This window comes from Bidens hawaiensis, unplaced genomic scaffold, assembly GCF_021521415.1.
Source record: "Bidens hawaiensis isolate Kalapana, Puna unplaced genomic scaffold, B.hawaiensis_p1.1 tig00005006_1, whole genome shotgun sequence".
NCBI classification, from domain to species: Eukaryota; Viridiplantae; Streptophyta; class Magnoliopsida; order Asterales; family Asteraceae; genus Bidens; species Bidens hawaiensis.
Window position 1 is genome coordinate 277208 of NW_027491316.1, and position 13285 is coordinate 290492.

Consider the following 13285-nt stretch of genomic DNA (forward strand, 5'->3'; position numbering starts at 1 on the left):
GTTGTTTGGGTGCTAGGAATACCAATTTAACGAGTTACAGGAGCTGCTATAGTTGTTGTCCAAAAAGTATGTTTAAGGAGGTTAATCAAGGCCATAATATAGTTGATTTAGCATACAATTGTTATACCAGTTTGTTACAAACTTTCTCATTAATTAGATTTAAATGGATTAGTATTGTCCCTATACATATTGTGTAGCATGAAAATGTTCATATGATATAATTTACTGAAAATGTGTGAAATACTTGATTAATGAGTTGGTATTTAAAAAGGGACCTACTTGATCATAATGGTAGTGGTGGTCGTAGACGTTTCGAGTTTAGATAATTATTCTTGAAGTTTAAAATCTTTGATATTGAATCATTCTTGTCGGATAGAGTATATTTTTGACATATGATTTCTTGCAATTCTTATTAGAGATGTTATACGTTTATTTAGCAATACTAATAATTGTCATGATGTTATAATACCTTACATTCCAAAATTTGAAATTGTATGGTGCACATCAAGTGCTCGGAACAGACATTGGAATACACAAGTCTTCAACTTTAATCCACATACTTATGGGAAATTTTTTAAGTTGATTTCTTTTAATACATTATAAAAAAAGAAAAAGAATAAACTCTTAAGCGGTTTTGTCAATTGTTGTTTTATAATTAAGTTAAAGATTTGTATTTGCAAGTTGTGGTATTTGTTAAAAGAAATTTTTGGGACCGTGTTTATTCGCATTAAAATATGTTATAAAGACGTTTTTGAAAACTAGGGTGTATTGCTATTTTATTAACTTTTCAGTATTCTAAACTTCCAATCGGGTCAGAGAAAGTACACAGAATGCATTCATATATGGGATGGCAATGCGTCCAGAAGCTACCAAGACAGGTGTCGGTCCCCTCGATTTCAGCTGGATCTTAATTAATCATGTCATAACTCACACATATTAACGTGTTGACAAGAGAGTTAATGACGGGTTGCTATATTTAGAAAGATATCCGTTTGTTAAAGGCGGAATCAATAACAAACATACTGTTGCAATGAATAATCAAAGGTAGAAAGCACACTTAAGATTCACTCAAAAGATTTCCTTTTATATAATATTAATCATACAAAAGGATAATCGATTTAGGGTTTTCTAGGAATCCTAAGACAGCCGTCACACAATATTCTCGCAATTAATGTGTCTGTCTTATCCGTATTGTGCCCCCTTTGGCGGCGTGCCCTAAATATTCTATTTATAGGCCTGCCAACCTAGGACAACTGTCATTCATTCTAGAAACCCTAAATACAATCATACATATTCAAATTACATATTCAAAATAAACTAAGTGTAAAACAAGTCTTCCGGGTAGGCTTTGCACCAATCTTGTCTTTCCGAGTATGCTCGGCCATCCTTCATAACTTGGTAACATAGAAGTGTGCTCGGGATCAGTTTCCGGGTAGACTTTACTTAGAGTATTTCACTAAGTAAAAATACTCACCGAGTAGGCTTCAGTCTTCTTGACTTTGCCAGACTTTGCCCGACAACTTCTTACGAGCAACCTTGTTCTTCAATGATCCATTTCAGCTCTTTGCTATTAAAATAACTTATTAGCAAAGTGTACTCGGAAGTACTGTTCCTTGATTGAGCTGAACCTTGCCCGATATTACTTAGAGATATTCCTTTAGATTATCAAGCATACTTGGATCATACTTATTAATGAATACCTTGCCCGGTCTTCCAATCACTTGGCTTTTTGGACTTGGTTAACCAAACCTTACTCGGAAGAGTAGTATACTTGGCTCTGAAGAACAGACTTGCTTGATAAAGTGAACCTTGCCCGGATTTACATAAACTAGTGTACCTTACTCGGTAATGCACTAATTTGCAAACCCTGCTCGGATATCCACTTAAGAAGACTACTTGAAGTAAACCTTGCCTGGTAGGCAAAATATCGTACTCGGCTAAGTAAAAGCTTGCTCGGAGGTCTAAGGTGTGCTCGGATCCATTACTTAGCAAATTCAGAGGAGGTTGAGAAGATTCCAATCTTCCATGTACTTCATTTAGGTCAAATCTTTGACTCAACAATCTCTCCTTAGGTCAATTTCTTGACCCAACAATCTCCCCCTAGATTGGAACACCTCAGCTGACCCAAAACATTTCTATGGTTACTTACACTCAGCAAAAATACACATCAAATCAAAAATAAAAAATTACATATTCAAATAACATAAACACAATTACATAATCAGAAAGTTGTTCGAAGACATTACAAAACAAAGCCTATTCAAAGATTCTTTAGTTTATCTAGAGATGCTTGTTTAGGCATGGAAAATCCAACTTTTCCTGCTCTCTTAAGAATCTTAACAGTTCTGATTGCTTAGCACTTGTAGGCCTTTGCCTTACATTATAATCTGAGAGATGCAGTGCTGCAATCACAGATAATTGCCATAGATTGAATTTTCTGAAGTCATTCTTAGAGAAGATCTTCACAATCTCTCCATTTTCCATCATAACATTCAGATGTTCAGTCCTGTAGTCATAGAATACTCCACTTGGCATAACATTGTGGTTGACTGAATGGTTTTTGGCTTTTTCTGCAACCTCGACAAAGGGTTTATCCATCTTCAAGTGCATCTGCTTTGATTTTTCTTGAGTCGTCACAGACATCTTCCTTTTCTTTGTACTGTTCTGTTTTGAGAGCAAGGATGTTGTCTGTTTGCAGAATTTCTCTACTTTGGATTTCCCCTTCATTGTCATCCTTGATAGATCAACCATCTTTTCGGATATTCCTTTGTTCTTACCAACTAGAGACTGGGCAGCTCCCTTTTTCATGTTTAACTGCTGTCTTTTCATTTTCTTGAAGTTGCTCAAAATCTCTTTTCTTTTCATGACTTTTACATAATCAAAAGAAATTCCATTTTTAACCAAAAATTTTGGTTTACCACCATATTTACTCAAGAATTTTTGAATGTTCATATCTTCTTCCAATTCATCTTTCATTTTGTCTTGAACAGTCTTTTCTTCATTTAAAGCCTTTGAAATCTTGTCAATGACAGTGTCTAGTTTCTCTTTTATCTCTTTCTCTGGTTCTTCTTGCTTAATTAGTTTGAGCAGAGAGACTACCACACCATTTGGAATTTCTTGATCATTCAAGCATTTTTCAATCAGTTCTTGAGGGACTTCTCTCTGATTATTCTTCACTTCATCTCTTAGCTTTCTCTCATCTTCAAACAGCTTCATCAAGTTTTCTTGTTCTTCAAAATCTTTATCAGACATCATTTTACTCAGAAATTCTCTGTCATAAATTTCTGTCATTCTTTGCACATAGACTCTTTTGGCTTCTGATTCAGATTCATTCATTTCTGAGTCCATTGTGTTCTCCTTCTGAGAATTTAAAGTCTAAATTTTATCATCCTCCAGAGCAATTTCTTTTCCTTTTAGTTTCTTACTTTCCTCAAGTTCTTTCTTTTCATCTTTTGGAATGTTGTCAGTTTCATCATCTGAGCTGTTCTTTTCATAAACTGAGAGAAGCTTCAGCGAATTCTCCCCCTGATTCAGTGATTTCTCCCCCTGTTTTGGGGCAGCTGAGATCTTCTCAACCTCAGACATTAGGGTTTGAACTCGTTGCAATGCTTTCTTCAGTTCTTCAGAAAGATGATGTTTGTAGGAATTGGAATTACTTGGAGTTGGATCCATTGCTGATTTTTTGTTATATCAATGAATATACAATTATCAGTTAGACCTCAAAGTAAAAAAAAATTGAGGTATAAATAATATTTCAATTCAAACCGTTGTCTTGAATGATATAGAAATTTGCACAAAAGACAAATGTAAGTTACTCTTGAAATGTGAAGTTTCAATTTTGAATGGCATATGCAGGTCTTCTTTTAATGAGAGTTAAGACAAGTGTAAAGTACATATCTGCAATTTTTTCTGCCAAAATTGCAGATAAAGTTCTTTTGTTTCTGCATTTTTCTTTTACATGTCAGGTAAAGTGAGAAATTTGAAAAGTGTTTTGTCTTTTAGTTTGTCTTCCTCCTTTCACAAATATCAAAAGAAACATGTTTTCTTTTCATTTTATCATTCTGTTTCTTCAATCTTTGTGAGACTGGTGGATACTTTGGAAGTTTATCAACAGATTCAGGTTTCTTATATTTTCTTCCTCTTTCAGCAGCTTTGATTTCCTTTTCAGTAATTTGATCACTCAAATCATCTTGATCCAACTCAACTGAATCAAAGTCATCCTCAGAGACTTGAACTCCAATTGACTTATCCTCTTTTACTTCTTTCTTAATCACAAACTCTCCTTCTTCATTCACTTCTACCTTTTTGTACAAATCAACAAATTCTTCCTTGTCTTGAAAGACATCTCTGAATTGTTGCAAGTATGCATCTCTTTTCTCTTTGTCAACTTTTGGCATGAAGTTGTTATTGAATGTAGGTGGTACTGTTTTGTATTTGTCTTGTTCCTTCACCTGGTTCAGTATACCACATATGTTGCCTGTTGAGATCAAATTCTTTAGAAATTCAGTTTCAACCTTCAGTCTTGTGTTTTGCACCTTTTCTTCAACTAACATCTTCTTTAATCCATCAATCTCAGTGGTGTATCTGGTTTGAGTTCTGTAAATGATTATGCAATCATCTTCAAGTCTTTTAATATTTTCTTCACTGATCATCTCACTTGCCTCATACTCATTGATGATGCTTTGTTTTCTAAAACACTCACTTTCCAGCTTCCATACTTTTGTTTTCAATTCAATGATAAGTTCATTTAAATCAACTGTAGGAGCAGAGTGTACCTGAGATGATGATCCCTTTTCTTTCTCAATTATGGCCATGAATTCCACATTTGCTTTCCTGATATCATCTGCAATGTCCTCTTCATGATTGCTCCAATCAAAATTTCCTTCATGCTGTGTAGTCACTGCCACATTCCCTTGATTTCTGATCTGATTTTGATTTGCTGGAACAGTGTTGTTTGGAACATTTTGAGTTGCTTGAAGGTTTTGATTGTTATTCATTTGAAAACCTTGAGTCTGTTGCATACTTTGATGTTGATTATTCATTTGAGGCTGAAAGTTGTTGAAGTTGGGGTTGTAATTGTTGTTGGGATTGAAGTTGTTGTTAAAGTTGTTCATTTGACTGTTGTTGTTGTTGAATCTTGGCTGATTTTGTTGGTAATTCTGCTGACCTCTTGGTTGATTTTATTGATATTGATGCTGACCTCCTAGTTGTTGATTCTGGAATTGATTCATTTGAAAGTTTCTTGGTTGATTGCATTCTCTTGCAAAATGACCAGGTTGCTGACAATTGTAGCATATTGCTTTTGACTTGTCAAATCCAATCCTGTCATTAGGACCAGAAACCAGAGACCTACCAGTTCTGTTATACAGCCTTTTACTTCTCAAACCCAACATGGCAGCTTGCCACTTCAAATCCATGTCTTCCAAGTCATCTGCAACAATTTGTTCTAAATCATCTTGTACCACACTTGTGTGAATTAGATTCTTTGCAACAAATGCATTATATGACTCAGTAAACATAGACAACAAATCTTGTGTTTCATTGCTTTGACCATGTCCTGTGCCAGTATTAGGAACATTTCCACTTGGCTTGGAGGCAGAATCAGTATCATCAATCAGTTTCACATTGAACCTCTGCTGATTTCCTTGATTACATGTGCTACCTCCAATGAAAGATTTTGGAGTAACAACATTATGTTCAGCTGGTTCTTCAATAATGGAATTTGCTGTTGATTCTTGGTAGACAGATTTCCCATGGGTGCAATCAATGCATTTGAAACATTGAAGCAGGGTCTATCTTCCTTAATCATCTCATTCTCTATCATTTCAAGTTCTGCAGCTTGAAGAAAGCATACCACATCATCCAATTTCAATTCATTGAAATTTTGCTTCTGAAGGATGAGCTTGCAAGCAGTATACCATTCTTTTGGCATTCAGTTGAGTAACTTTGTATTCAAATCAAAGTCAGTCATTACATAATCAGTTGTCCTCAACTCATTCACAATACTTAGAAAACGTTCTAGTATTGATTTCAACCTTTCTCCATCCCTATACTTGAACCTTTCCAACTGTTGCTTCAATCTTTGCTTCTTTATGTTCTTTAGTTCAGTATTCCCTTCATACATTTCAAGGATGGCATCATACATTTGCTTGGCAGTTGTGTGATGAGCCACCTTGGTCAGAATCTCCCAAGACAAACCTAGCTTAATCATAGCTAAGGCTTTGTCATCCACCTTTCTCATTTTTTCTCTTACAGCAGTAGTTGCAGTTGCATTTGCACCTTCTTCAACAGCAGTTTGTGGACCATTCTTGATGGAGTTCCACATATCAATATCATTGTAGCATACGGCTGCTTCAAAGAGTACTTTCCATTTGATAAAGTTTTCCTGTCCATACAACCTTGGTATCTTGTTAGTAGACACCTCTTGTTCCTCATATCCAGACATTTTGAGAAATTAAAAATCAGTTTCTTTAAAAAAAATTTCAAAATAATCAAATCTGAAAACAGAATGCTCAGATCTGATGTGTCTGATGTGATTAGAACAAGATTTAGATATAAAGATTAGAACTTTAATTGAAATAAGGAAGAAAAAACACCGGTAGATTGTAGATCTGGAAGAAAAATGAAAAACAGGGCTGTTGACGTCACAAATCAATGGAACAGAGGTCTGCTTACGTCATTCTTCTTCAAATCTTCAATCAGCAACAATCTTTCCAAAATAGCAGTAAACGAGCTCTGATACCACTTGTCGGTCCCCTCAATTTCAGCTGGATCTTAATTAATCATGTCATAACTCACACAGATTAACGTGTTGACAAGAGAGTTAATGACGGGTTGCTATATTTAGAAAGATATCCGTTTGTTAAAGGTGGAATCAATAACAAACATACGGTTGCAATGAATAATCAAAGGTAGAATGCACACTTAAGATTCACTCATAAGATTTCCATTTATATAATATTAATCATACAAAAGGATAATCGATTTAGGGTTTTCTAGGAATCCTAAGACAGCCGTCACACAATATTTCTCTCAATTAATGTGTCTTTCTTATCCGTATTGTGCCCCCTTTGGCGGCGTGCCCTAAATATTCTATTTATAGGCCTGCCAACCTAGGACAACTGTCATTCCTTCTAGAAACCCTAAATACAATCATACATATTCAAATTACATATTCAAAATAAACTATGTGTAAAACAAGTCTTCCGGGTAGGCTTTGCACCAATCTTGTCTTTCCGAGTATGCTCGGCCATCCTTCATAACTTGGTAACATAGAAGTGTGCTCGGGATCAGTTTCCGGGAAGACTTTACTTAGAGTATTTCACTAAGTAAAAATACTCACCGAGTAGACTTCAGTCTCTTGACTTTGCCAGACTTTGCCTGACAACTTCTTACGAGCAACCTTGTTCTTCAATGATCCATTTCAGCTCTTTGCTATTAAAATAACTTATTAGCAAAGTGTACTCGGGAGTACTGTTCCTTGATTGAGCTGAACCTTGCCCGATATTACTTAGAGATATTCCTTTAGATTATCAAGCATACTTGGATCATACTTATTAATGAATACCTTGCCCGGTCTTCCAATCACTTGGCTTTTTGGACTTGGTTAACCAAACCTTACTCGGAAGAGTAATATACTTGGCTCTGAAGAACAGACTTGCTTGATAAAGTGAACCTTGCCCGGATTTACATAAACTAGTGTACCTTACTCGGTAATGCACTAATTTGCAAACCCTGCTCGGATATCCACTTAAGAAGACTACTTGAAGTAAACCTTGCCCGGTAGGCAAAATATCATACTCGGCTAAGTAAAAGCTTGCTCGGAGGTCTAAGGTGTGCTCGGATCCATTACTTAGCAAATTTAGAGGAGGTTGAGAAGATTCCAATCTTCCATGTACTTCATTTAGGTCAAATCTTTGACTCAACAATCTCTCCTTAGGTCAATTTCTTGACCCAACAACAGGCTTGCCCTCTCCTATTGCAGCTGACATATTTTTATTTATTTATTTAGACTTCATATTACATTATGTTACATTTACGGTAATGACTTTTGTTTCTAACAAAAATAATGCCGGGGCCGTCTAATAAGCTGACATGGCATTTTTTACATTTGTTTGCTTATAAGGTTCGGGTGAGGGGGTGAGGATATTAATGTAGATGGCATTTGGTGAATTGGAAGCTCACTACATGGTAAAATCATATTAAAAAAGGCAAACAAAAATTTTATTATCATGTATTGTTTTTTGAACATTTTTTTAATTGTATTGTATCCAATCGTTGCCAAGAAAACGTGTTTAAAAGAAAAAAAAGAGCCTGAATGGAAAAACCGGCAATGAGGTCGAACTTTTCCTGTACCAGTAAGTGTAACTGTTAGGCAAAGATCGATGGTTTTAGTAGATATGAATGAACCTAGGGAGCTTAAATTTTCTATGTTTTGCAAAGTGTATGTATATGTTTTTAGTTATTAATTGCATTTACTGTGAGATGGAAAAATTGTGCATATTCTTCATGTATGAGAAAAATAATCACTATCTATGATTTATTAAACAGTCAACTAAATTAAATTTATAAAGTGTTTGTGTATTAATTTGATGTTTACATAGCCCAATGGATAGCAAAAACTTTAAGATGTTGAATGATATAGGTAATGCTAATGACAAATCAATTATGTTAGTAAGGGTCATAATTTACAAACCTCCAGCCATTATTTTCTTGGATTCAATCTTATAAGACGAAGAGGTAAGACATGATTATTCACAATTACATAAGTAAAAAAAAATATACATACAAGTCTATCAATTGAATTAAAGGCCAACACACTATGAAGCGCAAAATTAAAATCCCAAACAACAAAATGTTAGGCCACATTACTTGATACTTAGATGCATGAGATCCCATTTTACGTGGTCCGTTAAACAATATATATGTTCTGCATCACCAAACAACGCTAACAAGACAATACAAACGTATATAAAACAAACTAAACTTTAACTTCAACTAATATCTAAGCACATCATACAACAAAAATATATGTTCATAAAATATATTACGAGAAAAACTAAAAGTAACCCGCTGACATGCGGGCTTAAAACTAGTGTTTATATGTTAGTTGCTTACTTGCTCATTTGTTTATTTATCACATTCGAAGAGGTCCATCATAATCAGATTAAAGTATGATCATACGCCTTTTTAGTAGCCATCGACCTTGTTCGTGAGTCATGGCCAAACGACACCCTTATTTGTATTTATTTCGTCTTAGTAGCCATCGATCGTGTTCGTGAGTCATGGCCAAACGACACCAATTACTTGATTTTATTTAATTGTTGATACTCATGATATTGATTTGCATATTTCATATATAATATATTTATGAGTAAAGTGCCAAAATCGTCCTCGAGGTTTGGTAAAATATGCTATTTTCGTCCAAAATAGTTTTGTTTTTGCAACTGGACCATTGAGGTTTCTCATTTATTGCCAATATCGTCCAAATCACTAACTCTGTTAGTTTTCATCATTAACTTACGGACATTTGTGTCTTATTACCTCACCTACTTCATCTTCCCCACCACTTCAATCTAAAGAACTTTAACTGAAAAATCAGTTGACTACTTAACTTCCATCACCACCTCCCCTACAACCACCGCCGAACACCACCAAGGCCGCTATCGTGCTTTACTTTCACCTATATAGTACAATACCCGACAACGATGGTGGTATGGAACCCAACGGCAGCGATGATGTTGCCCCGATTTTCAGACGAGGGTTCACACCTAATTTCAAAAACAAACATAGCAGCGGTTACTAATCGAACTCATATTCAGGAGATCCGGGGAACAAAAAATCATTGAAGGCAAAACTGAACCACAAATTTTTTGATTGTAATATCGAAGAACACCATATCGTTGATGGCATAATCGAAAGGCAAAATCATAAACGGGTATATGCTGAACAATTACGCAGATGTCGCGGCGAGGTTTCCGAAATTGAATCTTGAAGAAACACAAAACCACCCTCAAGGTCTAACACGTTATTCCGAGGGTAATGGTTTAGTATTCCTCACGATGGGTTATTGAAGGAACATGAGATCTTACCCCTCCTGGGTCAAATGGATGTTCTCTTCGGTTTTGGTACACATGTGAACCCGTATCTCGATCTTCTTCTCCAGTTGCTCTAGACTTGCCATGGAAAGACCGGGGGGAGTGGAGGTGACTGCTAAGAGTAAACTCTTTTTTACAGACACAAAAATATTGGTGGAGGCCAAGAGAGTCCAAGAAGGGATCATTTCAAATGAGATATGAAGGTCCTTATATAGGAGACTCAATGACAACCATCATGAACCCTAACCTTAATGGGCCAAGCCCGGTTAGGGGTTACCTCCACAACCCCCCGGCCCATTGGGCCTTAGTTAGTAACCAAATCATAAACATAACAAATATAACATCTTATGTAATAAGTAAATGGTCGTTCCGGGGGTTTGATACCCTACCTCTACAAGTCCCCCAAGTCCGTAGTTGCTCTTTTGAAGAAAGGGGAGCTATGGACTTATCAGGAGTGCTTGAGGGTGAGTATTAGTTGTTTTTTGATCCAGTGCTTCCTGCATGTATCCTTTTGCATGTATGTCTACTTTGCTTTGGGCTTATCCGAGAAGAACAAACTTATATTTGTCTTTGGGTTTTAAGAGGTTTTAGATCATGATGGTAAGTTTGGTTTATGCGCATATAATGGAATGTTGTTTACATTAACGCCAATTTAGATTGCCAACGGTGGAGTATCGTTTTCATTAATATCTGGGTTTTCAGCCCGTTTTTGTGTAAAATGAAATCGATTTACTAATAACTCTTCCGTAGCTGCACCGCGTTCCAAGTTTGTGGAACCGACGTGCCATCGAGTAGAATCAATGCATAAGTGCCCTTGCCTAGGACTTTGTCAATCTGATAAGTTCCTTCCAAATTTGGCAATAAATTGTCGGGCGTTTGCACGTTTGATGTCTCGTTTTTGCGGAGGATGTAATCTTCTGCGTTAAGCTCACAAATCTTAACTTTGGCGTTATGAACAGAGCGTATCCGCTTTTAAAGGATCGTGTCCTACGTGATGGGACCATAGCGTGTCCGACTCGCATTTTTATATTTGGCGTAGTCTTATGGGTGGATAAAGGCTCCCAACCTTTTTTCGGCGCATAACCGTATGGGTGGATAAAGGCTCCCAACCTTTTTTCGGCGCATAATCCCAACCTTTTTTCGGCGCGTAGCTGTATGGGTGGATTAAGGTTCCCAACCTTTTTTCGACACGTAGCCGTATGGGTTTATTATGAGGTTCCAAACCTTTATGTTTGGCGCGTGACCGTATGGGTTTATTATGAGGTTCCCAACCTTTATGTTTGGTGCGTGGCCGTATGGGTTTATTATGAGGTTCCCAACCTTTATGTTTGGCGCGTGGCCGTATGGGTTTATTATGAGGTTCCCAACCTTTATGTTTGGCGCGTGGCCGTATGGGTTTATTATGAGGTTCCCAACCTTTATGTTTGGCGCTTGGCCGTTTGGGTTATTATCAGGGACCCAACCTTTATGTTTGGCGCATGGCCGTTTGGGTTATTATCAGGGACCCAACCTTTATGTTTGGCGCATGGCCGTTTGGGTTATTATCAGGGACCCAACCTTTATGTTTGGCGTATGTCCGTTTGGGTTTATTATGAGGTTCCCCAACCTTTATGTTTGGCGCATGGCCGTTTGGGTTATTATCAGGGACCCAACCTTTATGTTTGGCGCATGGCCGTTTGGGTTATTATCAGGGACCCAACCTTTATGTTTGGCTCGTGGTCATTTTGATCGGAACGTGTTCGACGTGGTGGACCGAAGCATATCTGACGCGGTGGAACCGGAGTATTTCCGCCGCGCGTTAAAATAAGTATCATTTAATTAACGCTAATTTAGATTGCCAACAATGGAGTATCGTTTTTATTAATTTTGCGGCTTTCTGCCTGCTTTTATATAAAATGAAATCAATTTACGTATAACATTTCGCAGCTACGCCGTGTTATAAACGGGCGTGCCATCGAGTTTGTTCAACGCATACACGTTGTACGTCTCGTTGTTGCGAATGTCGTAATCTCCTTGTCAATCTTAACTTTGGCGTTTTTGGGCGGTGCGGGTCCGTTTTGAGCGGACCTTGCCCGCCCTTAGATTTGGCGGGTAGCCGTATGTTTTGCATTAATATACGCATAATTGTTTAATGAAAATTTTATATACCCCAAGTTTTTGTTTTGTTTATTATATAAACAAAATCAATATAAGAAAAAATTTTGATGTTTTTGTGAAAAATAATTCACTTACTTGAAAGATACGTAGCCATCCGTGCTTTGTTTGTAACGAACGTTATGCATCCGCCATTCGCAGTTCTGTCATGCAGTATGCGGCTCTTTCTTGTATCATGCAAAACCCATGTTTGATTTATTTGTGGATCATAATAAATGTCCTGCCATACTTGAGGGGTTGGTTTGAAAGTTTTGAAATTAATTCCCTTTACTTCTTGATGCAAGGGTTTCACGTTATGAAACTCATAATTGTTCTTCAATCATGCAAGCAATATACTGTTGTCACCCATCATAACGGTTCCAAATAGATCTGGGCAGCACCTGAGCACGTTTGCTCGCTGTGACCGAGTTGAAACTGTGAACCCCACATGTTGGCTGCGGTGGCGGAGCTGAGCGGTGTTCGCGCACATGCAAGGTGGTTGTGTTTGATCCGCGACGGCGCATACGCATGGTGGCGGGGTTCACTTGATGTGATGGCCCGCACGCATAGTGACGCGGTGTTGTTCCGCGACGGCGCACATGCATGGGGCGCGGTGGAGCGCATGTATTGTGGCGGAGTGTTTATCCGCGGCGCAAGCATGGTCGCGGAGTGTGATCCGCAACGGCGCGCGCTGCATGGCGGCTGTTGATTTACAGCATGGCGCATGCATGGCGGCACGGTATTATTCCGCGGGGACGCTCATGGAAGGTAGGCGGACTGTTGATCCACGACTGCCTTTATGCATGGTTGGAGTGTTGTGCCGCGGCGGCGCACATGCATGTTGCGTTGTTCTTTCGCGGAGGCGCACGCATGCTGGCGCCTTGTTCTTCCGCAGGCGCGCATGCAAGGTGGCGCGGTGGTGTTCCGCGGTGGCGCGCACTCATGGTGGCGCTGTGGCGATCCGCTGTGGTGGTCTATTGATCCGCAGTTACCTTGCTCGGAGTTTACGGGAGCAGGAGATATAATCCACGAAGACGTTTCTTTTGCCTGCCATA

The 13285-nt window shown here is 37.9% G+C and overlaps 1 long non-coding RNA gene across 1 annotated transcript; it reads left to right on the forward strand.

The window, feature by feature from the left end:
* Positions 1–483: 483 nt before the first annotated feature.
* Positions 484–8550, forward strand: LOC143628486 (uncharacterized). The gene is made up of 3 exons (XR_013152754.1): positions 484–878; positions 7964–8238; positions 8375–8550. It is a non-coding gene; the product is annotated as an uncharacterized LOC143628486 (long non-coding RNA).
* Positions 8551–13285: the final 4735 nt, after the last annotated feature.